Source organism: Castor canadensis, chromosome 3, assembly GCF_047511655.1.
Source record: "Castor canadensis chromosome 3, mCasCan1.hap1v2, whole genome shotgun sequence".
NCBI classification, from domain to species: Eukaryota; Metazoa; Chordata; class Mammalia; order Rodentia; family Castoridae; genus Castor; species Castor canadensis.
The window spans coordinates 186,111,455-186,134,614 of NC_133388.1; the positions used below are offsets into that span (position 1 = coordinate 186,111,455).

The 23,160-nt window shown below is 36.3% G+C and overlaps 1 long non-coding RNA gene across 1 annotated transcript in view; it reads left to right on the forward strand.

Annotated features, from left to right (window-relative positions):
* Positions 1-13,081, forward strand: part of LOC141421383 (uncharacterized) — a 48,104-nt gene extending 35,023 nt beyond the window's left edge. Inside the window, exon 4 of the long non-coding RNA XR_012445972.1 lies at positions 12,965-13,081. This is a non-coding gene — a long non-coding RNA (uncharacterized lncRNA). The remainder of the gene's footprint in view (positions 1-12,964) is intronic.
* The last annotated feature ends 10,079 nt before the right edge of the window (positions 13,082-23,160 follow it).

Consider the following 23,160-nt stretch of genomic DNA (forward strand, 5'->3'; position numbering starts at 1 on the left):
ATTTCTCCATCGTATATTTTTAGCTCCTTTGTCAAAGATAAGTTGCTTATAGTTGTGTGGCTTCATATCTGGATCCTCTATTCTGTTGCACTGGTCTTCATGTCTGTTTTTGTGCCAGTACCATGCTGTTTTTATTGTTATTGCTTTGTAATATAGTTTGAAGTCAGGTATTGTGATACCTCCTGCATAGTTCTTTTGACTGAGTATTGCCTTGGCTATTCGTGGCCTCTTGTGTTTCCATATAAATTTAACAGTAGATTTTTCAATCTCTTTAATGAATGTCATTGGAATTTTGATGGGAATTGCATTAAACATGTAGATTACTTTTGGGAGTATCGACATTTTTACTATGTTGATTCTACCAATCCATGAGCATGGGAGATCTCTCCACTTTCTATAGTCTTCCTCAATCTCTTTCTTCAGAAGTGTATAATTTTCCTTGTAGAGGTCTTTCACATCTTTTGTTAGGTTTACACCTAGGTATTTGATTTTTTTTGAGGCTATTGTAAATGGAATTGTTTTCATATATTCTTTTTCAGTTTGTTCATTATTAGTGTATAGAAATGCTAATGATTTTTCTATGTTGATTTTATATCCTGCTACCTTGCTATAGCTATTGATGATGTCTAGAAGCTTCTGAGTAGAGTTTTTTGGGTCTTTAAGGTGTAGGATCATATCATCTGCAAATAGGGATATTTTGACAGTTTCTTTACCTATTTGTATTCCTTTTATTCCTTCTTCTTGCCTAATTGCTCTGGCTAGGAATTGCAGTACTATGTTGAATAGGAGTGGAGATAGTGGGCATCCTTGTCTGGTTCCTGATTTTAGAGGGAATGGTTTTAATTTTTCTCCGTTAAGTATAATGCTGGCTGTAGGTTTGTCATATATAGCTTTTATAATGTTGAGGAACTTTCCTTCTATTCCTAGTTTTCTTAGAGCTTTTATCATGAAATGGTGTTGGATCTTATCAAAGGCTTTTTCTGCATCTATTGAGATGATCAAGTGGTTTTTGTCTTTGCTTCTGTTAATGTGGTTTATTACGTTTATTGATTTTCGTGTGTTGAACCACCCCTGCATCCCTGGGATGAAGCCTACTTGGTGGTGGTGAATAATCTTTTTGATGTGTTGCTGAATTCGGTTTGCCATTATTTTGTTGAGCATTTTTGCATCAATGTTCATTAAGGAGATTGGCCTATAGTTCTCCTTTTTGGAGGTGTCTTTGCCTGGTTTTGGGATAAGTGTAATACTGGCTTCATAAAATGTGTTTGGCAGTTCTCCTTCCTTTTCTATTTCATGGAACAGTAAAGAGGGTTGGTATCAGTTCTTCTTTAAAGGTCTGATAGAATTCAGCAGAGAATCCATCAGGTCCTGGACTTTTCTTTTTGGGGAGACTCTTGATTGCTGCTTCAATTTCATTTTGTGTTATAGATCTATTCAGGTGATTAATTTCCTCTTGGTTCAGTTTTGGATGATCATATGTATCTAGAAATCTGTCCATTTCTTTAAGATTTTCAAATTTATTTGAATATAGGTTCTCAAAGTAGTCTCTGATGATTTCCTGGACTTCCATGGTGTTTGTTGTTATCTCCCCTTTTGCATTCCTAATTCTACTAATTTGAGTTTTTTCTCTCCTCATTTTAGTCAGGTTTGCCAGGGGTCTATCGATCTTGTTTATTTTTTCAAAGAACCAACTTTTTGTTTCATTAATTCTTTGTATGGTTTTTTTGGTTTCTATTTCATAGATTTCAGCTCTTATTTTTATTATTTCTCTCCTTCTATTTGTTTTGGGATTTTCTTGTTCTTGTTTTTCTAGGAGTTTGAGATGTATCATTAGGTCATTGATTTGGGATCTTTCAATCTTTTTAATATATGCACTCATGGCTATAAACTTTCCTCTCAAGACTGCCTTAGCTGTGTCCCATAGGTTCCGGTAGGTTGTGTTTTCATTTTCATTGACTTCCAGGAACTTTTTAATTTCCTCTTTTATTGCATCGATGATCCACTCTTCATTAAGTAATGAGTTATTTACTTTCCAGGTGTTTGCATGTTTTTTGTCTTTACTTTTGTTGTTGAGTTCTACTTTTACTGCATTGTGGTCAGATAGTATGCACGGTATTATTTCTATTTTCTTATATTTGCTGAGGCTTGCTTTGTGCCCTAGGATATGATCTATTTTGGAGAAGGTTCCATGGGCTGCTGAGAAGAATGTATATTGTGTAGAGGTTGGATGAAATGTTCTGTAGACATCTACTAGGTCCACTTGATCTATTGCATATTTTAGATCTTGGATTTCTTTATTGAGTTTTTGTTTGGATGACCTATCTATTGATGATAATGGAATGTTAAAGTCTCCCACAACCACTGTGTTGGCGTTTATATATGCTTTTAGGTCTTTCAGGGTATGTTTGATGAAATTGGGTGCGTTGACATTGGGTGCGTACAGATTGATGATTATTATTTCCTTTTGGTCTATTTCCCCTTTTATTAGTATGGAATGTCCTTCTTTATCTTGTTTGATCAATGTAGGTTTGAAGTCTACTTTGTCAGAGGTGAGTATTGCTACTCCTGCCTGTTTCCGGGGGCCATTTGCTTGGTAAATCTTCTTCCAGCCTTTCATCCTATGCATATGCTTATTTCTGTTGGTGAGATGAGTCTCCTGTAAGCAACAAATTGTTGGATCTTCTTTTTTAATCCATTTTGTCAAACGGTGTCTTTTGATGGGTGAATTAAGTCCATTAACATTAAGTGTTACTACTGATAGGTATGTGGTGATTCCTGCCATTTAGTTGTCTTAGTTATTTGAAGGTTTGATTGTGTGTACCTAACTTGATGTTACTCTCTACTGTCTTGCTTTTTCTTATCCTGTGGTTTGGTGCTGCCTGCCTTTTCATGGTTAAGTTGGGTGTCACTTTCTGTGTGCAGGATCCCTTGCAGAATCTTTTGTAATTGTGGCTTTGTGGTCACATATTGTTTTAGTTTCTGCTTATCATGGAAGACTTTTATTGCTCCATCTATTTTGAATGATAGCTTTGCTGGGTAGAGTATCCTGGGGTTGAAGTTATTTTCATAGATCTCACTCCACGCTCTTCTTGCTTTTAATGTTTCTGCTGAGAAGTCTGCTGTGATTTTGATGGGTTTACCTTTGTATGTTACTTGTTTTTTCTCTCTTACAGCCTTCAATATTCTTTCCTTAGTTTCTGAACTTGTTGTTTTAATGATGATATGTCGTGGAGTAGTTCTATTTTGATCTGGTCTGTTTGGTGTCCTGGAGGCCTCTTGCATTTGTATGGGAATATCTTTCTCTAGATTTGGGAAATTTTCTGTTATTATTTTGTTGAATATATTACACATTCCCTTTGCTTGCACCTCTTCTCCTTCTTCGATGCCCATGATTCTCAAGTTTGGTCTTTTGATGGAGTCGGTGAGTTCTTGCATTTTCTTTTCACAGGTCTTGAGTTGTTTAATTAATAGTTCTTTGGTTTTTCCTTTAATTACCATTTCATCTTCAAGTTCTGAGATTCTGTCTTCTGTTTGTTCTATTCTGCTGGATTGGCCTTCCATTTTGTTTTGCAGTTCTGTTTTGTTTTTTTTTTCTGAGGTTTTCCATATCCTGGCAGTTTTCTTCTTTATTGTTGTCTATTTTTGTCCTGAGTTCATTTATCCATTTATTCATTGTGTTCTCTCTTTCACTTTGGTGTTTATACAGTGCTTCTATGGTTTCCTTTATTTCTTCTTTTGCTTTTTCAAATTCTCTATTTTTGTTGTCTTGGAATTTCTTGAGTGTCTCCTGTACATTTTGGTTGACCCTATCCAGTATTATCTCTATAAAATTCCCATTGAGTACTTGTAGTATGTCTTCTTTTAAATTATTCTTGTGGGCTTCATTGGGTCCTTTGGCAAAGTTTATCTTCATTTTGTTGGAGTCTGGATCTGAGTTTCTGTTCTCTTCATTCCCCTCTGGTTCCTGTACTAATTTTTTGCTGTGGGGAAACTGGTTTCCCTGTTTTTTCTGTCTTCCCGTCATTGTCCTTGGTGTTGTTACTGTCCCTGTACTGTGTGTAATTAAGTATTTTCTAGCTTGTAATAATAACAATGGTAATATTTAGAATGGAAGAGTGAGCTGAGATGGAAAGCAAGAAGTTAAAGAAAAGGGGAAAACAAATATGCAGACAAGAGGGAGAAAGCAGAACAAGATATCAGACAAGAGAGTTTCAAAGGTATAAATAGGGAATGTTAGTGTACTAATCGACAGTAAGCTGAACAGACATTAGAGAGACAGAGAGAGGATTGAAAATCAAAGATAAAAAATAAAAAATAAGTAAATGAAAGTAATATCTATATATAAAAATGAATTAAAATAAAATGGAAAATAGAAAATTAAAAAAAAAAAAAAACAAAAAACTTCCAAGTTTATATGCAATGCAGTTTCAGTCTTAATAATTTGGGTGTCTGTCTCAATCTCCAGTCCTGGAGTTGGTGCCTCAGATGTTGTTCTGTAGTTGTCTCATCAAAGGGAATGCATAAAGTAGAACAAAACTACACACTCACACACACACACACACACACACACACACACACACACACACACAAAAAGCCCCACCAAGTGTCCCCAGTTCAAATGCAATACAGTTTCAGTAAGTTTTTCAGCTTGCAGGTGTAATTTGGTTGTTCTCTCATCAAAGGTAGGGAGAAAAAGAAAAAAAAGCGTCTGGAGACAGTTCTGAGAGTGGTATCTGCAACTGTGGCTTGCCTGCCTGCTGCTCTCAGCCTGTAGTTGGTGGCGTTTTTTATGCAGATCTCTGGGGTGAGCTAGCACTCACCTGGTCCCACAGGCTTTGTTTGCTCAGAGTTCTCCTGTGCCGGAGCCTCTGCTACAGGCTTTCCCCCTTCCAAGCACTGGGAAAGGTGACACTGCCCCATGTTGTCAGGCCTGTGTATTTATTTACAGTTCATGTGGGAGCCCCTCTCCTCTGAAGTTTTCCTCCCACTGCCACTTTCAGCAGCTTTCCTGCTCCTGCTTACTGGGCGGTGCTGCTGCTCCTGCCGGCCGCCATGTTTGTTTACAGTTCACATGGGAAGTGGGTCTTCCCTCCTCTTACAAGCTTCCCCGCTCCTGGTTGCTTGGGCGCATGCCCCGCTCCCGCCAGAGGCTCTCCGGCCCACCCGGCTTGTTTATTTACAGTCCCGGGAAGGGTTCCCTTCCCCCAATCCTCAGCGCTCAGGGCGCCCCACCCTCTTTCCAGCGTGTCTTAACTGTTCTTATTGCTTATTACTCAGTTTCTCTTTTTTTCCGGGGTGGAGGTCAGTCTGTCCAGGGGGCTATGCTGCTCTGGCCCAGGCTTGTCTGTGGGGGTACCGCGGTACGGCGAAGCTCACCTGGTCCGCGTCTTCCCAAGCTGTATGGGCGCCGGCCACTGGCGGCCCCGGGGGCCCTCCTCGTTTCTCCGTTTAACGTGAAGTGGAGATTCTCTGCACCGGCTGGAGATGTGGAGGGGTCAAAGTTATGCCTTTTCTCAGTGATTATGCCTGCAAAGTGTGTCTCCAGCGTCTCTCCAAGATTTCACTATAGGAGGGTCGCTTTCTGCTTCCTACTTCTAGCCGCCATCTTGGAATCTCCTAAAATTTCATTTTTAATGTTATAATTTCTGTAAGTTTGACAATCAGGGTCATGTAACCATCATCAGACCCAAAATATGGAATAGCTCTATCAGTCCTAATAATCAGCCTATGCCCTTTGGTTCAAAAACACTGACAATGTCAGGTGGGTATTCTGTTCCTATTGCTGTCTTCTTTAGGATGTCATATAAATGAAACCTTTTGAATATGGTTCTCTCACTTACCATGGCACATTTGAGATTCATCTATGCTGGTAATAGTTTATTCATTCTTACTGCTGAGCAGAACAAGTTTGAGTGGCTAAATATCCCATAATTTGTTCATACAGTCTCTAAATGAAGGGCGTCTACATTGTGGTGAATCAAGATGACAAATTTCCTATTTTCCCCCACTTTTTCTTCTTTCTCTCTAGTATTGTGAGTTCTTATTTATTTAAATTAGTGTATATTAATTATATAAAATAATGGATTTAATTATGATATTTTCATATATGTGCAAATGTACTTTATACATATTCACCCCACCATTATCCTCTCTTGTCCTCTTCTCCCTTCTTGCATGTCCACCCTTCTCCCAAGTAGTCCCCCTTCTACTTCCATATCTTTCATTGTTAAAACTGAGACTCCCCACATGAGAGGAAACCTGTGATATTTGTCTTTCTGAATCTGGCTTATTTCACTGAACATGATGATCCAGTTTTATCCATTTTTCCTGCAAATAACATAATTTCATTCTTCTTTGTGGCTGAATAACATTCAATTGTGTACATACAACATATTTCCTTTATCCAGTTAACTGTCAATAGGCAACTAGGCTGAGTCAATAACTTGGCTATTGTGAATAGTGCCACAACAAATATGGGTAGGCAGATGTCTGTATTTATGCTGACTGTGATTCCTTTTGTTGTATACCCACGAATGGTATAGCAGGATTGTAGGGAAGTTCTATTTTTAGTTTTTGGAGGAAGATACATACTGCTTTCCATAGTGGCTACAATAGCTTACATTCCTATCAACAGTATGTAAGAGTTCCTTTTTCCCTGCATCCTTGCCAGCATTTGTTCTTTATTCTTTTCTTGATGATATGAAAGGAATGAGATGAAATATCAGTGTAGTTTTAATTTGCATTTTTTTTACTAGCTAAAGGTAAGAAACATTTTCATGTATTTATTGGCCATTTGTACTTCTTTTGAGAATGTGTATTCATTTGCCCATTTATTGTTGGGTTAGTTCTTTTGGTGTTTGATTTTCTGAGAGTTTTATATATACTAAGCATTAATCCTCTGTCAGATGAATATCTGAGAAACACTTTCTCCCACTCTCTTTGTTTCTTTTATTGTTCAAAAGCTTTTTTATTTTGAAACAATCCCATTTGTCAGCTCTTGCTCTGATATCCTGGGCTATTGGAGTCTTTTTCAGAAAGATCCTTCAATGTCTGTATCTTGAAGAGTTTTCTTGAAGTAATTTCCAAGTCTCACATCTTATATTAAGGTCTTTGATCCATTTTGAGCACCATTTCTTGAAGAGCCTATCATTTCTCCAACATGAGTTTTGGTGCCTTTGTCAAGAATGAGATAATGCAGTTGAGTGGGTTTATTTTGGGGTTCTCTATTCTGTTCCACTGGTGTACATATTTGTTTTTGCACCAGTACTTTGCTCTTTTTATTTTATGGTTTTGTGATATGTTTTGAACTCAGTTATTGTGATACCTCCAGCATTGCTCTCTTTTGCTCAGGATTGTTTTGGCTATTTGGGGAATTTTGTGCTTCTGTATGAATTTTAGAATTGTTTTTTTTGTTTGTTTCTGTGAAGGATGTCATTGAACCTATAGATTTCACCCAGTATTATTGGCATTTTCCAATATTTATTTTGTTCTCCATGAATATGGGAAGTCTTTCCATCTGTTAGTGTCTTTTTAAATTTCTTTCTTCAGTGTTTTACAGCTTTCATTGAAGAGGTCTTTCAGTGTCCTTGACTTGGTTTTATTCTTAGCTATTTCATTTTATTGAGGCTATAGTGAATTGGGTTGCTTTTTATTTCTTTTTCAGCATATTCTTTATTGATATATAGAAAAGCTATTATTTTTTGTATGGTGACTTTTCATCCTGTTGCTTCAATGAATGTGATTATCAAAATAAGAATTTCTAGTGAAGTCTTTGAGGTATTTTAGGTATAGGTCCACACTGTCTACAAATAGCAATAATTTGGTTTCTTCCCTTCCTATTGGTGTCCTTTTATTTCTTCCTCTTGCCTTATTATTCTAGGTACAAATTCAAGCATGAGATTGAAAATGAGTGGAGAGAGTGGACACCCAAATCTTATTCCTGATTTTGTGGAAACATTTTCAGATTTTACCCATTCGGTATAATGTTGGCCATAGTTTTGTTGTCTGTAACTTTTATTATATTCATGTGTGTTTCTCTATTCCTAATTTCTTCAGGGCTCCTATCATGAAGGGATGTTGGAATTTGTCAAAGGCTTTTTCTGCATCTATTGAGATAATCATAGAATCTATGATTATATTTGTGTGCTGTATTTCATTGATTGATTTGTGGGTGTTGAACCATCCTTGCATACCTGGAAAGAACTCAGTTTGATCATGGTATATGATTTTCATAATGTGTTGCTGAATTTGACTTGCAAGTATTTTATGAAGGACATTTCTGTACGTGTACATTAAGAAAATTGATACATAGTTTCTTTATTGTGTTCTTATCTGGTTTTGTTTCAGGATAATACTGGATTTGTAGAATGAGTTTGATAGCATTCCTTCCCTCTATTCCTGGAATAATTTGAGGAGCCTTGGCATTAGTTCTTTAAAGGTCTGGTAGAACTCAACAGTGAATCCATCCTGAACTTTTCTTTGTTTAGGGATTCTTTATTGCTGCATCAGTCTCAAACAAATCTGTAAGAAAATCTATAATCTTATAGATTTGTTTAAGTTGTTTATATCTGCTTAGTTCAATTTTGGTAGGTTATGTATAAACAAATTTGTCCATTTCTTCTAGATCTTCCAATTTATTGAAATATAATTTTTCAAAATATCCCCTAATGATCATCTGGACTCCATTGGTATCTCCATAATATTCCCTTTTCCATCTTAATTTTATTAATTTATGTTTTCTCTTAACTTTTTGTTAATTTTGCTATGGATTTATCAACCTTGCTTATCTTTCAAAGAGTCAAATCTTTCTTTAATTTTTTTCTTTGTATTGTTATTTTGGTCTCCATTTCATTAATTCTGACCTGATCATTATTATTTCTTTCAATCTACTAATTTTGGGTTTGACTTATTCTTGCTTTCTAAGAATTTGAGGTGCATTGTTAGGCTATTTGAAATCTCTCTAATTTTTTAATATAGGCAGTCATAGCTATAAACCCTCTTCTTAGCACTGTATTTGTGTATGTCAAAGTTTCTGGTTAAGTTGTGGTTTTCATTTTCATTTGATTCTAGGAATTTTTAAAACTGTCTCCCTGATTTCTTCAATGACCTACAGATCATTAAAGAGTTTATTGTTCAATTTCTGTGTTTATAGTTATGGTTTTCCTTACTGTTAATTTCTAGTTTGTTTTCATTATGATCTGACAGGTAAGATATTTTAAATTGAAATCATTTCCTTTCTTTATATTTGTTAATAGTTGCTTGATGACCTAAAATAAGATTGGTTTTATAAAGTCCAATGGGCTCCTGAGAAGAATATGTATTCTACATATGTTGGATGAGAATGTTCTTTTTGTTTTTAATTTTTACTGAGTTTTTTCATTACTTTTTTCTTTGTTGTTGTTGTTGGAAGTGCTGGAGTTTGAGCTCAGAGCCTCTTGCTTGCTGGCTAGGCAAGCATTCTACCATCCTACCATGTTCCCAGCCTTTTTTTTTTCTCCTTTAGTTATTTAGTTATTTTTCAGATGGGATCTTGTGCTTTTTGCTTGGGGATGGCCTCAGACTACAACCATCCTACCTGAACTGCCTGTATTACTGGGACTTTATAAGCAAGAACCACATGCCTGGATTTTTGTTAAGATAAGATATCACATTTTTTCACTGGATTGGTCTTGATCCATGATCCCCTTGAGCTCCACCTCCTGAGTAGCTGGGATTTCAGACATGCATCACCATGCCCCACCTGAATGAGAATATTCTGTAGATGTCTGTTAAGTCTGTTTGACTTATGGTACAGGTTATTTTTAGAGGTTTTTTTTCTTTCTTTTTTTTTTGTATGGTCAATCTACTGATGAGATTGAGGTGTTAAAATTACCCATTACTATTGTATCTGGACTTATCTGTCTCTTTATTTCTAGTAGTATTTATTTTTATGAAATTGGATGTATCTACATTTAGTGCATATATATTTACCTTCATTATATATTCTTCAGAGATGATTAACTTTATTAATATTTAGTGACCTTTGTCTTTCATAACTAATTTTGACTTGAAGTCTATTTTGTGAAATATGAATATAGCTACTCTTGTTTACTTTCATTTTTCAGTTGCGTGGTATATTGTTTTTCACCTTTTCACTTTCAGTTTGTGTGCATCTTTGTTAGTGAGGTGTGTTTCTTGTAGACAACAATAGTTGGATCTTGTTTTTTCATCTAGTCAGCAAAGCCTGAATCTAAAGATTGAAGAGTTAATATCACTTACAGTTATTATTGAGTAGGATTTGAGATTTTATAATTTTGTTGTTTTTCTCCCAATTTGATTCAATACTGTGTATTCTTCTTCTTTTCTGTCTTACTAAACTTAGCAGTTTACCAGTTTACCAACTTGAATGTGTCTGATTCTTTCCTAATTCTCATTTGTTCATCTATTCTTCTTCTGAAATTTGTTATTTCCTGAGCTCTCATGTTTGTGATTTTCTTCCTCATCTTTGTGTAAGATTCCTTTCAATATTTTCTACATTGCTGCCCATGAATTTCTCTAGTTTGTGCTTACCTTGGAAGGTTTTTACATCACAATCTAACTTAAAGGATAACTTGCTGAATATGAGAATCTTGGTTGTCAATTATTTACTCTCAAAGTTTGAATTATAGCATCCCACACTTTCCTAGCTTTTAGGAGTTTTGCTGAAAAGTGATGTAAATCTGCCTTTCTAAGTAAATTAATGTGTTTGTCTTGTAGATTTTAATATTCTTTCTGTGTTTTTCAGTTTAGCTTTTTTTTCAATTTTATTAAGATAAAATAAAATGGAGGGATTCACTATGACAATTTCAAATGGGCTTACATAATACATTGTTAGGTTGCTCCCACCATCTTCCCCCAGTTTACCATTTTGATTGCAGTGTGATGTGGAGAGGTTCTTTTCAGTTTGTGACTATTTGGGTTTCTAAGTAGCTGCTATACTTGGCTGTCCAATTTTTCCCTAGATTTGGGAAATTTCCTGCTATAATTTCATTGAATGTGTTTTCTTTACCTTTAACTGCCTCTCAGTTCCTTTTTATACATCATGGATTCTTAAGTTTATTTCTTGAGCATGTCTCAGAGTTCTTGAAAGCTGCGGTCAAGCTCATTTATTCTCTTTTCTGTATTGCTTTCTGAATGTAATATTTCCTTGTCCTTGTCTTCAATCCCTGGTATTCTTTTCCCACTTGATATAGTCTATTGGTTATGCTTTCCATGTGTCTTTTACTTGATTTTCTGAGGTTTTTTTTCTCAACAATTCTATTCCTCTGTCTCCCAGAATATCAGTTTCCCTCATGAATTTTTTCTCCATATTTGTGATTTTTTCATTTATATACAAAATTGAATTCCTTATTTGATTCATCTGTTTGTTTCAATCCTTCCTGAGGGCAATGATCATTTTTGAAACTATACTTTTGAATTATTTGCTTAACATTTCAACCATTTCAGATGTCTTTGGATTCAGTTTTTAAAGAGTCATGAGCTTTTGAAGGAGTCATATTACATTGCTTTTTCATCTTTCTTGTGTTTTTTGTTACAATTTGTATATCTGATCTATTGTTTCAGATTTGTGGAGACACAGTAAAGTGCTAGATGTCTCTAATCTTCATCTTCATTTTTTAAAGAACTTTATTTTACCCTCACTATCTTTTCAAGGTATTATCTATATCTATCACTTTTTATCTCTTTAAATTCCCACCCTAGGCAATCTCTAAATAAAATAAATGTCTCTAGAGGAAAATATGTTTTAGGTTTCTTTTTTATGGGAACTTTTAGTCATATATCTGTCTTTTCAAGCCAATTTTAGCCTTCATAACTTCCTCACCAGCTCAGGTCCTTGGAATTCCTCTAGGGTGCAATATGTCCTACTTATCCACTATACTGTCAAACATCTATCCACATCTCTTTCCTCCCAATGGAGACAGTTGGCCTAAGACAAGTCCAAACCTTAGCCTGTGTCTATAAATGGCAAATGCCCTCGGAGAAAAAAATGATTGGTTCTCAGCTCACCTTAGAAAAGTTCTTCTCTTTATACAGTTGTAGGGTTTCCAGTCATCTTTGTCTCTCCAAATTACTAAAGTTTCTAAAATTATTAGTATTTTATATATCATTTTAATTTTTTCTAGATATTTTAATACAAGTAATACCAGATGCTATCTTCCTGAAAACAAGAGTTCCTGATATCATCGAAATTACCCATGCATGGGCACATCTCATCATTAGAGTCCCTGCCGGACTGCCTTGTTTGCATTCCTGTTGGGCCCTAGACAAGTGACTTACCAACAGGGCCTCTGTTTATTCTCTTGTAAAATAGGATTAATGATGGGACCCATCTTTAGGATCATTGTGAGAATACAGCATATTCAATGTAAAAGCATTTCACATGAAGCCTTATACATAATAAACAATAAAAAGTTTCACTATTCCTATGCCTTGCATGCAGTTTTCATTTGCCTCCCAAGGGTTTACATGTGGGGAGATTGGTTTTGGAAGGATGTGCATGGCTAAGAAATGAAGTCTAGTGAGAAGTGCTACCAGCCCTCTCCTGCTCTTTGGTTTGGTTTTCTGTCTGGTGATGTGATCTCTTCCATTCACAGGCACCCCTGCCATGATGCCATCTGTCTTGGGGTCTTTGCCAGCTCTGAACCGATTATGGTGACATGCCCTTGAACTTCTAGAATTGTGAACTAAATAAACTGCTGTTTCTCTTAAAGCAGCCAGCCTTAGGTACCTTGGTAGAGCAACAGAAATGGATTTATACCTGTTATTAGACAGTATTGATTATGTTTGCAAGGATTCAATACATCACCAACTTTTGAATCACAGACAATTTGGAAATGGCATTTATAGTGAATGAGTTATTTAACTTCTTTCTGGCTCCATCACTTCATTTTGAAACACAGAATTAGTAATAATACCTCACATGTGCTAACTTTCTAATTTTATACAGACCAATTCAGACCAGAGTCTGAATTGTGATGATTGGGAGATGAGAAGGGAACAACAGTAACTTCAAATGCTGATCTGAAAAACAATGTTGGTCATGAACAAGACCCAAGTCATGGGTTTGAAGGTAAGTTAAAATCTCAGATGAATTTGTAACTTAATTGAATAAGTAGCATTCAAAGCTTTGCTCTCATTCCCATGACCTGAAAATAGATTTTTGACAATGGCATGCCAGATCAAGTTGCATGTTCTATTTAATGTAGTGTGTTCAATACAGGTGCCCAATTTTCAAAAAGAAAAATGCATACTATTTGAATTATCATCTATTAGTACATGTTGGAATTTTTCTGCATTTTTGCATATTGTGTTAGTTTTACCAACTGTTTTTTCCTGGAAAAGTACTTCCTTTTACTTTTTCAATTTTTTTATTTAAAAAATTGCTTTATGCATGATGCTATGTAGTAGTGGTGCACATTTTATTTTAAATGATATTATTTAGGGAAAGTAAAATCCTGAAATACTTAGTCTATAATTAAAAAAACCAATAAATGAAATTTTTTACTCATTCATGAAATCTGCAAGTTTGAACATCACATTTAAACCCTCCATAAGTCAAGGTTCCTCCAAAGCTTTGCTCTTCTTTTTTTCAACTAGAGATATGTTGCAATAATTTTCATATACCTATAAATAATGGATTTCAAATTTTTATATATGCTTAATGACACTTTAAATTTTATTATTGTTGTACTGGTGATACATTGTGACATTTACAAAAATTTTCACAATATATCAGAATTGAATTCACCCCCTCAGTACATAAGCATAGCATTCAAAGTTTCAAGAATTCTCAAAAATCACAGAAATATTAATGTGCCTCATTGTCTCTTTATTATGAATGGCATAATTTAGGATAGAAATGATTTAAATTGTTTGCCTGAAATCTCAAAATAAATGTTGGATTCTGAATTAAACACCAATTCAATGTTTTCCAGGCAACTATGTGGGCTTTTTTCTGTTCTCCAGGTAGGGAAAATGTAGGTGAAGGGAATGAATCTCCTATTGTTTGCAGCACACTTCTTCTGTGCCCCAGACTACATGACAAAATTTCCCTGTACTTTACTAAATCCATACCATGCCATCACTCCAGCCCCAGGCCTGCAGGAGCCATCCTTCTGCTTTCTGGAGGCTGCCCATCAAGGTCCTGATTTTAGCTCCTGGTTCCTATAGATGGTTTCAGGAGAAGTACAGAAGACATTTTGTCTGGCTTTCCCTGCACCTCAATGGCTTTCTATTTTTCTTGACATCAGTACAGACTGTTCATCCAGCTTGACCACTCTTTGTGGTTTTTTCCTGTGGAACTTGAAGCCATGGAAATAAAGTAAGTTTTCAAGGGGAGAGTGGATTGAATGTGACTCTTTCAATGAAGCTCAGAAGCATAACACTTATTTCTCCCTTGATGTTGATGGCTGTATTTTTCTGGAAGGACTTTCTGGCCTGCATGTGTTTTATTTATGTGGGCCCCACACGATGACATAGTTCTGATCACTGGAAGTCAACTGCCACACACTAGATCCTAGCAGGTTCTGTTCTTAGCACTGTATGAACTTGGAGAATTGTTTATTTTTCAACAAGTGTTTGGGTGAATATCTTGGCCTTGAGGCAGTAAACTATAATTAACCCTGTTGGTGATGAGTCAACTGAGATTGACCAAAACAAATTTTTCCATAATACAAATATTCAGTAGAAAGGGGGTCTAGACTCCTTTAGTTTTGAATATCTTTAGCAATGAACTATTTTCCCAAACAAAATCTTAAGTGGAAACTCAATTAAGCACATTAAAGCAATTGACATGACAGTAGTGTAGAACTTCTGATTTATTACATTTATTTTACAATCAATAAATGAAAAAATCCTGAGGCTGTTTTGATGATATAAATATGTGGAGTCAAAGATCTGAGATGATAATTATTTCATATTAGAGTCATCCCTTAATTTACTTTTGGCTGTTCTTTCTTGTTTTGTTTTGTAGTATCAAGCAAGCCTCTACTAACATGGAAAAAGTTATGTTAGGTAATGACTTGTCTTGCAATCTTTGTGCATTCTTTGGCTAAATTGACTAAAGCTTCAAAAAACTTTGGGTCTTTTATAAGTTGAATCACTAAAAACATTTAACTACCGCTCATATTCCTTATTACAAATATAGCACTTAGAAGACCCTTAACCTACAAGTGCTAAGATAAAAATATGACGCTCCATGTAATGCATTGTTTTTATTAGACTGCTTACCAGACACTATGATGAAAGTATTCCCTGACCTCATTAAGCCCTTCCTGGCGTTTATTTAAGTAGTATATATGTGTAATAGTGATACACACACTTGTGAAATTTTGTGTAAGTAGATGTGTACAGTTCTGCATTCCAAGAAGAACAAATGCCAACTAAAAACCTTCCTAATTAGTGAATTTTAACTATATGCATACAGATATGGAGAGAGGCTTTGAGATCCTCTGAGATTTTAAATTATAAATAACATGTTTTAGTGTGCATGTCATTATGGTTTTTTAAATGGTAAGTATATCTATAACATCTATATAGACATGTACCATTGGGTATCTGAGCACTTTTGATATGGATATTTGAATCAATATTGTGAAACTTCTGAGGTATCCCCAGAGAATACTTTCCTGTGAGCACCACCTCTCCACAACTGGTGGCTCTTCTAAGCTTTCCCATCTACATCTTCTGTAATGGTCTCTTCTCTGTATTCTCAGCATAGCAAGCCATTTTCCTCCTCAGGTCTTTTCATTAGATGTATTTTCTACTTGACTAATTGTCTTCATTTGTCAGGTCTTTACTCGAATATCACTTCCTTAGTGAGAGAAACCTTCCCACTTAAGAATTCCTCTTTCTGAAGTTGCCATGCCTCTGTCAACCATCACTTATCACAGTACCCTACACTATTGTTGACTATATACTTCAATTCACTGGGATGTTGCATAAAAATCTAGGCACATGCCTGTTGTTCTGAGTTATTATTTTTATTGCCCCCTTCATTCTAAAAGAATCCCCTTTTGAACAATATGTAGTATGGTCACTTTAGCTATGTCTGTTTCATGAAGTCTCACTCCCCTATCCCAACATAGTATGCAAAATATGATAAATGTTTAATAATTTTGTTGAAATTAATGATGTGTACATGAACACTATGATTCTTCGAGAAGTTTGGCAGTTGTTTGTATACACAGAATGTAACTTAGATTGGAAATCATGAATACTTGGTTTTAGTCCCAGACCCAATTGTGTAGTGAGTCTAATAACCATAAATGAAGTAAGACAGGTGCAAGCTTTAGTAGGCAACATCCCAAAGTAGTTTTTTATCAGCATGCATTCTACCATATCAGGCAGATAACACAGTACTTTCAAACAGAATGGTTCTGTCTCCAGAGATTTGTAGAGAAGCTCAAACTTAATTAGTTATCCAAAGCTCTCATTGACACGGGCAAACTTTGGCTTTCGATTAGGAAGAATTGACAAAACCAAGAAAATGTCATAATGCAGTGAGCACCTATTGCTAGGATGTTCCATCACCTCCCAAGGGAAGTTCATTACCATGAAGAAATGATGGGTGGTGCATTCTGTGCTGACCTGTCAATTAATGCCTGTGACATATAATCTCTGATACAAAATCTTCTCCTGCGTAAAATGTCAAATACGATTGTTAACTTCCCATCACATCTTCACATTTTTTCTCTTAAGTTTGCTATTAATTGTTCAAGAGTTGATTAATTATTCTATTGTAAAGTGTAAGTGACAAACAATTTGTTGGTATATCAATAAGAAGACAACTCAGTGTAGTAAGATTTTAATGAGCAGTTGGCTGGATTTCAGACCCAGGGACTGAGACAATGAATGAACTGGACAAAAGATGAGATGAACCCTTCCAAAGCCCCATAAGACAGAGACAAGTCTGTTCTTGATTCTTGGTGTCTCAATTTCAGACTTTGTAAAATGGGTATAATAATAGTTGTTTTGTTTCCAACCCGAGATCAAAAGAGGTTCCCATGTGTGAATGCTGCTTGCTGGTGATAGAGGCAAATGTGAAATGCAGGTAAATGTGAGAGCCTTCAGGTGTTGCATAAAGTGCAGGTGGAGGCTCTTACCTGTCAAAGAAGAAACAGGGTTTGGAGACACAATTGTCATGTGAACCTAAGAACGTTGAAAAGTAAGAGTTCTTCAATGAGCATGTGTGGATGATGAAAATGAAGGTAGAGTGGAAAAGAAAGGGGTGTTTTAGCACCTACTTTGTGCCAGATAGTGTTACATGGGCCATCTCACTTTAGCTCCCTGAGTAAAGCAAAGACAATGATAGAGGCATTATTGTCTTTGTGGTACAGATGAGGAAACTAAGGCTCAGAGGGCTTAAGTAAGTAGCTCCATTTCGAGTAGGTCATGGGTTTATAGACCTGCAGTAGTCCCCAGGATGTAGAGAGAAAATTAGAAGCATGAGATATGTGACACAACAAGGATCTGCCTTATTTGTTGTTGGTCAAGCTAGAAGGAAGCTCCCAGCTTACAGATAGAAACAATAGCAGGCTCTCATTTCTTACTATTTTGACATCATGACTTTCTCATTCCCACCTCATAGATAACTAGAAAAGCACAGTAATTCTGGCTATTCACTTGTGTCCTTGTATTATTTCCCTTCTGCCTGGATTGTTTGCTTGTTTAGCACTGAAAGCAACCTTGAACTGCATTCCAGTCAACCTCTCAGCAATTCTTGGGACTCATGCTAGTCACCTGTGGCTTTGCTTTGGAGCAGGTTGTAAGTGTCAGGAACAGCATCCTAACCATTTCCATCTATACTTCTCCCCCGCCTTCCCCACCAACATACACACAATGTTCCAGGAGCTCTGCCAGTCAGCAATCGTAGAGTAATGTATGAAAAGATGAATCCCTGTGTAAACTAACTGTTTTTCTAATTATAAAATAGTACTTATGGGGACTTGGACTTAAAAAATTCCATCAAAACTATAGCAATTACTCTACTAGGAATTAGGCTCAAAAAGAATTGAGCCTAAGTTAAATTCAAGTGATTCCTGCTCTTTAAGTATTGCCTGTTTGGTTGGCAAAGGGGATGGAATTGATGACTAGCTGGTTCTTTTACTATCAAGGTCAATTATTTTCTCCTGATGACCTCAGAGTAGCCATGGTGTCTATGATCTTACTCATACCGGCTCCCTGCCCGGAAACACAGGAGAACAATCTTTCCCTAAAATGAATAACACTAGTGACTTTGAGCTTCTAACTCCCTCCTGAAACAATTTAAACTTTTTTTGAACTGTTTTTAGTAATGATACCATTTGAATGCATCCATGTTACATTTCTTCTCTAAACTGGAGAGCATCCCACAGAGCTGGTTTCTTCCCATCCTATCTCCAAGGGTAGAAAAAAAGTGGTTTTCCAAGTGTTTCTGGAATTTCTTCTGGTAGAGAAGTAGGAAGGCATTTCAGGGGGAGACAGATCTAGGATTCAAACTTAGCCTTAAGTTTCCAGCTGTGTGCCCTTGGGCATATTTCTTAATTTCTCATGATTTTGGTGACCTCCTCTAAAAAATGCAGATCATTCTATGTACCTCAGGGTCAAGACAGCTGTTTGATGCTGCCTGTGAGGACTTGGCAAGCCATACTTCAATTCCTTCACACCCACCAGGGAATCTAAAGGATTTACAGCACATTTCCCTGTATTTTTCATCTCCATTGTGACTAGGTCAAAAATTCACTGATTTATTATTCAATTAAATAAAATTCATGTACTTAATTTTATGTAATTCCTAAATAAAATTTACTTTTCTTGTATAATAATACACCTTCGCTTTTAATGTCTCAACTGCACAGACACATATATGGTGCAAAGTAAATCCCTTCTCATTTACTCCAAAGTCCCACTAGCTAGAAGTATTCACAGATAACAATTTCACATGGAATTTTCAAGAAAATTTTAATGTATATGCATAAATATGCATAGCATGATAAATATAACCATTTAATATAGCTGTTCCCCAGTCTTAATTCATCTACTGAGTTTTCTATTTCCTCTAATAGTATAAATTTACCTTGTTCTTTTTAGTAAGTACATAATATTCCATCATATAATTTTTTTCTTCACTAAATAGCATATACTACATTTTAACACAAATTAGCAATAATGTTAAATATTTATTTTAGAGGCAAGTTTGGCAGTTTTAGGAACACACAAATTGTGGATCTACTGCTAGCATAGTGAACTAGAACTTTCTAAACTTTAATTTTCTATCTTTATAATCAGGATAAATCTAGTTGCCTCAACAACTTACAAGGACTGCCTTAAGTAATGTTAAAGGAGACTTCAGTAGAGTGAATTTTTGTGCTTCTCTCAAGCTCACTTATTGAGATCTAATCCTCACTGTCATTGTATTTGGAGGTGGGGTCTTTCATAGTTAATGAAGTCATGAGAGTAGAGCTCTCATTAGTGGGACTGGTGTCCTTAAGAAAGAGACCCAGAAAGCTCCACTGTTCCTTCTGTCTTGTGAGAAGTGGGCATTTACTAGTCAGCAAATCTGCCGGTGCTATGACCTTGACCTTTCAAAATCCAGGACTGAACAATACATTTCTACTGTTTATAAGTCATCAAGTCTATGGTATTCTATTCTTGCAATCTGAATGGACTAATACAAGAGTGTAGAGTACAACTAACTTAGAGTAAGTTTCTAATAAATGCCAACAATAATAACAAAAACCATTACTTTTAGTTTAAGGACAGTACTGCCTAAATGATTACAGGCAGCAATGACCTCTCCAGGACATGTGTTTTTCACGTTATTGATTTTGGTAGTCAGTGCACGAAAGTTTAGCCAAATGAACCCAGGTCCTGAGCCTTGCAGGAAATCTGCAGAGAGATTTTGTGATTGTGTGTCCCTGGCCCTACTGTTAGCATGTGAGATTCTGAAGGTGACAAGGAGAGTTCTTTCCAAATCCCTAGCACATGTCAGAGGATGAGAAGTATTGCCTTAGACCTGAGGTTCTGAGGGTGGTAGTCGTTGAGCAAGGAGAATATTAGTAGGACAAGATAATATTGACTGAAAACTTATTCTGTCATTAGTTTATCTGAATTAATTTATTTAATGTCAACATTCTGAGTTCAGTGGTACAGTTTTCAGCACATTACCTAACTTTTGTGAGTCTGTTTCTGTATGTGCAAAATGTGTATAGTTTTGATGAGCAAACCCATGCAAAGTATCTAAAGCCTGCTTAGCAAAAATTGAACACTCAGGAGCTTCTTCATAGTGAGCAACTAAAGCTCCACAAGGGTCTACAGCCACCTGGCTATAGACCTTGAGAAAATATGGGTTGAATGAAACACTAAAAATTAGGATTTTTTGTAATCTCCAAATTTATCATGCTTCCCCAGCTTTGTTTCAGAAGTCATCTGTATCTTACCTCCTATTCAGTGAAAGCTAAAAACCTATAGACTCCATCTTCTTCCACAGCTCATGGACCAGTTATCTTCAGTAATTAATGAGCTGGTTTACACATGCAGGTTAATCTGAATACAGATGAGACTTAACTGGCATTCCTTCTCCTTTTGGGGTCTCAGATTGGGAAAGTGTGTTGAAAGCATTCCCTGAGTGTGTCATGTCTTGACTCAGGACCTCAGGAAGGGGTCAAGCCCCCTTGCAGTGAGTAATCTTTGGGTAGCCTGTCCAGTGATATCAACCTCATTTTCTGGTACTATGATGCAGCCACCTTTAAATGGTTCACACCTGTTGTTACTATATGCGTGACTACAGCTTGGATGCTTTGACATCAAAACAAGAATGGTTGCCAGGAGACAGAACAAAGATGTAGTATTCATGGGCACTTGTGTCAGTATTGCAGAATGCTCAGCAACATATCAACTCAAACAGCCTACAGGCACTCTAGAAACACAGTTGAATGAAACAGTTTGTCTTCTTCCTTTCTTAGAGTCTTAAATACAAAGTTTCAGATTCCTATCACTGTAGGAGACTGCAGTCATGATCAGCCACTTCACCTGCAATATGCAATGCTTAAATCCCCTGTAACATCTTCTAGCTGAGGACATGTCAAGCTCCTGTTGAAAATGTCCCCTGGGATGGGAACCTGACTTCCTCATGAGAGCCTCCTAAAGTCTAGACAATTCTGACATAATGATCCTATAGACATAGCACCCCAACCCAATCATTCTTCCACACAGCAGTGCTTAATTCTTCTCAACTGCCTTCCTTACCCTAAGATTGTTCCCCCTTCATCTAAGCATGATTTTCAGCCTTTCTCATGTGAAAAATTTCAAATGTTGTCCTAGTTAGGGTAGAGACCACTGTCAATTAGGAAGAATAAATAATCTTATTACATAACTTTCTTAGTAATTCAGTCATTCATTAAATACAAATATCATACTCACCTGCTATAATTAAAGCTTCATGAAGGATAAGGAAATGAATCAGATATCATCTCTTTCTGCAAGTCGTACCAGCTTTGTCAGCTGTTACTGGTAGTATGAGTTTGGGTGAATCATTTAAATTTTATGAATGTTTTTTCTCATCTCTAATATGTGGACCAATTGAACAACAGGGTTGCTGTAAGGATCAAGCACAGTAATGTACATAATATTCTGAAAGCTGTAAAGTACCATATGGATATTGGGCATCTTTTGTAGAGGAGAAAGGGAGAAGGCAAACTGTCATATTAGGTAGAAAGTGATCAATATAAAAGAATTACAAATAATACACTAAGATTGATGAACTGAATGCCAAGGGAAAGAGACCTCCTTAAGCTGTGTCCAAATCGGAAATCAGTTATGTGACACTCCACAAAGATAGAATTAAACCACAGTAGTAGGAATAGTGGGGACTATAGGGGAGAAAGGCAGTTTTTATTGTGTAAGAATCTAACTGGAGAAATAACTGCATTAGAAATTCCTTCCAAAAGGCAAATGGAAGTAACATACTTCGAAGGATGGTTTAAAAATAAATGCATATGTATATGGCTGCCTCTGTCTACATCCACCTGTGCATGCTCCCTTTTGGTGGCATTCATGCTATCATACATCCCTCCCCCAGGGGCACACTACATGGCCCTGCATCCCCTAGCACTTACTATGTGGTATTTGGTGGCCTTACAAGAGCTCCACAGACTATTTTGGGCAATTGATGTTCTCCCCATTGGAATGCCCCTGGCTCTGGAGTAAAAATTCCAGCTCTAACTGCAGGTTGTATTTATTTCCATGGCAGACTCCAAATCTATGCTCCCCCAAGGAGACAGAAAGTTAAAGGCAAATGATTGCATTATTATCTAAAATTGGACACTTTTGAGAATACAAAGGATGATTTTAAAGATTGTGCCAGAACAACAGATGCATACTTACACTGTCCAAAACAAAGTGGTTTGTATAGATTATAAATAGTCTCAGTATAAGGAAATGAACTTTAGAATCAACACAGACTAGGTCTTGTTCTCAGCAGGGTTACCCTAAGCAAGTCACAGAGCCTCTCCAAGATCCTTTCTCCATTTTCAAAATGGAATCAGCGGTACCATTTTCAAAGTTGTGGTCTAAGCATTAAATAATCAATCTGTGTAGACATCCCTAAATCAGTGATGTTACCTTATAGCATTTTGATATTTCTTGACTTTCTTCTTGCCTCTTCCTTCCTTTCTACCATCCTGCTCCCCACAGTTTTTCTTGTGATGAAGCTAAAGCTATGAGTGAACAGACCCATGCTGAGCTCAACTGGGGATGTTGTATCATCTTTCCAGACTCAGATGTAAATGAGAGCAGGGAAAAAATGGAAAATTCCATGGAAGAGGTTATCTACAGATCAGGACACTTTATCCATGGTGTGGATATAAGGAGACATACAACATTGGAATGAAAAAGGACAAGGATAGAGAATCCTAAGATTAATTTAAAAATAAGTATTACATGAACATTAGGTCTTCAACTCTACTAAGCATGAGAAATATGTCAGACACAAATTCTGACATTATGAAATTCATAATCTAGAGTTTCAAGAATGCTCAAGATCCAAACTCTTCCGTGAATCTGCACTAGAATGTTTAAAATATGATATTGCAGCACATGTGTATAAAGCATTTTGTTCTTGTTTACATTTTTTATTTGTCGATAAAATTGCAGATGCATAGATGG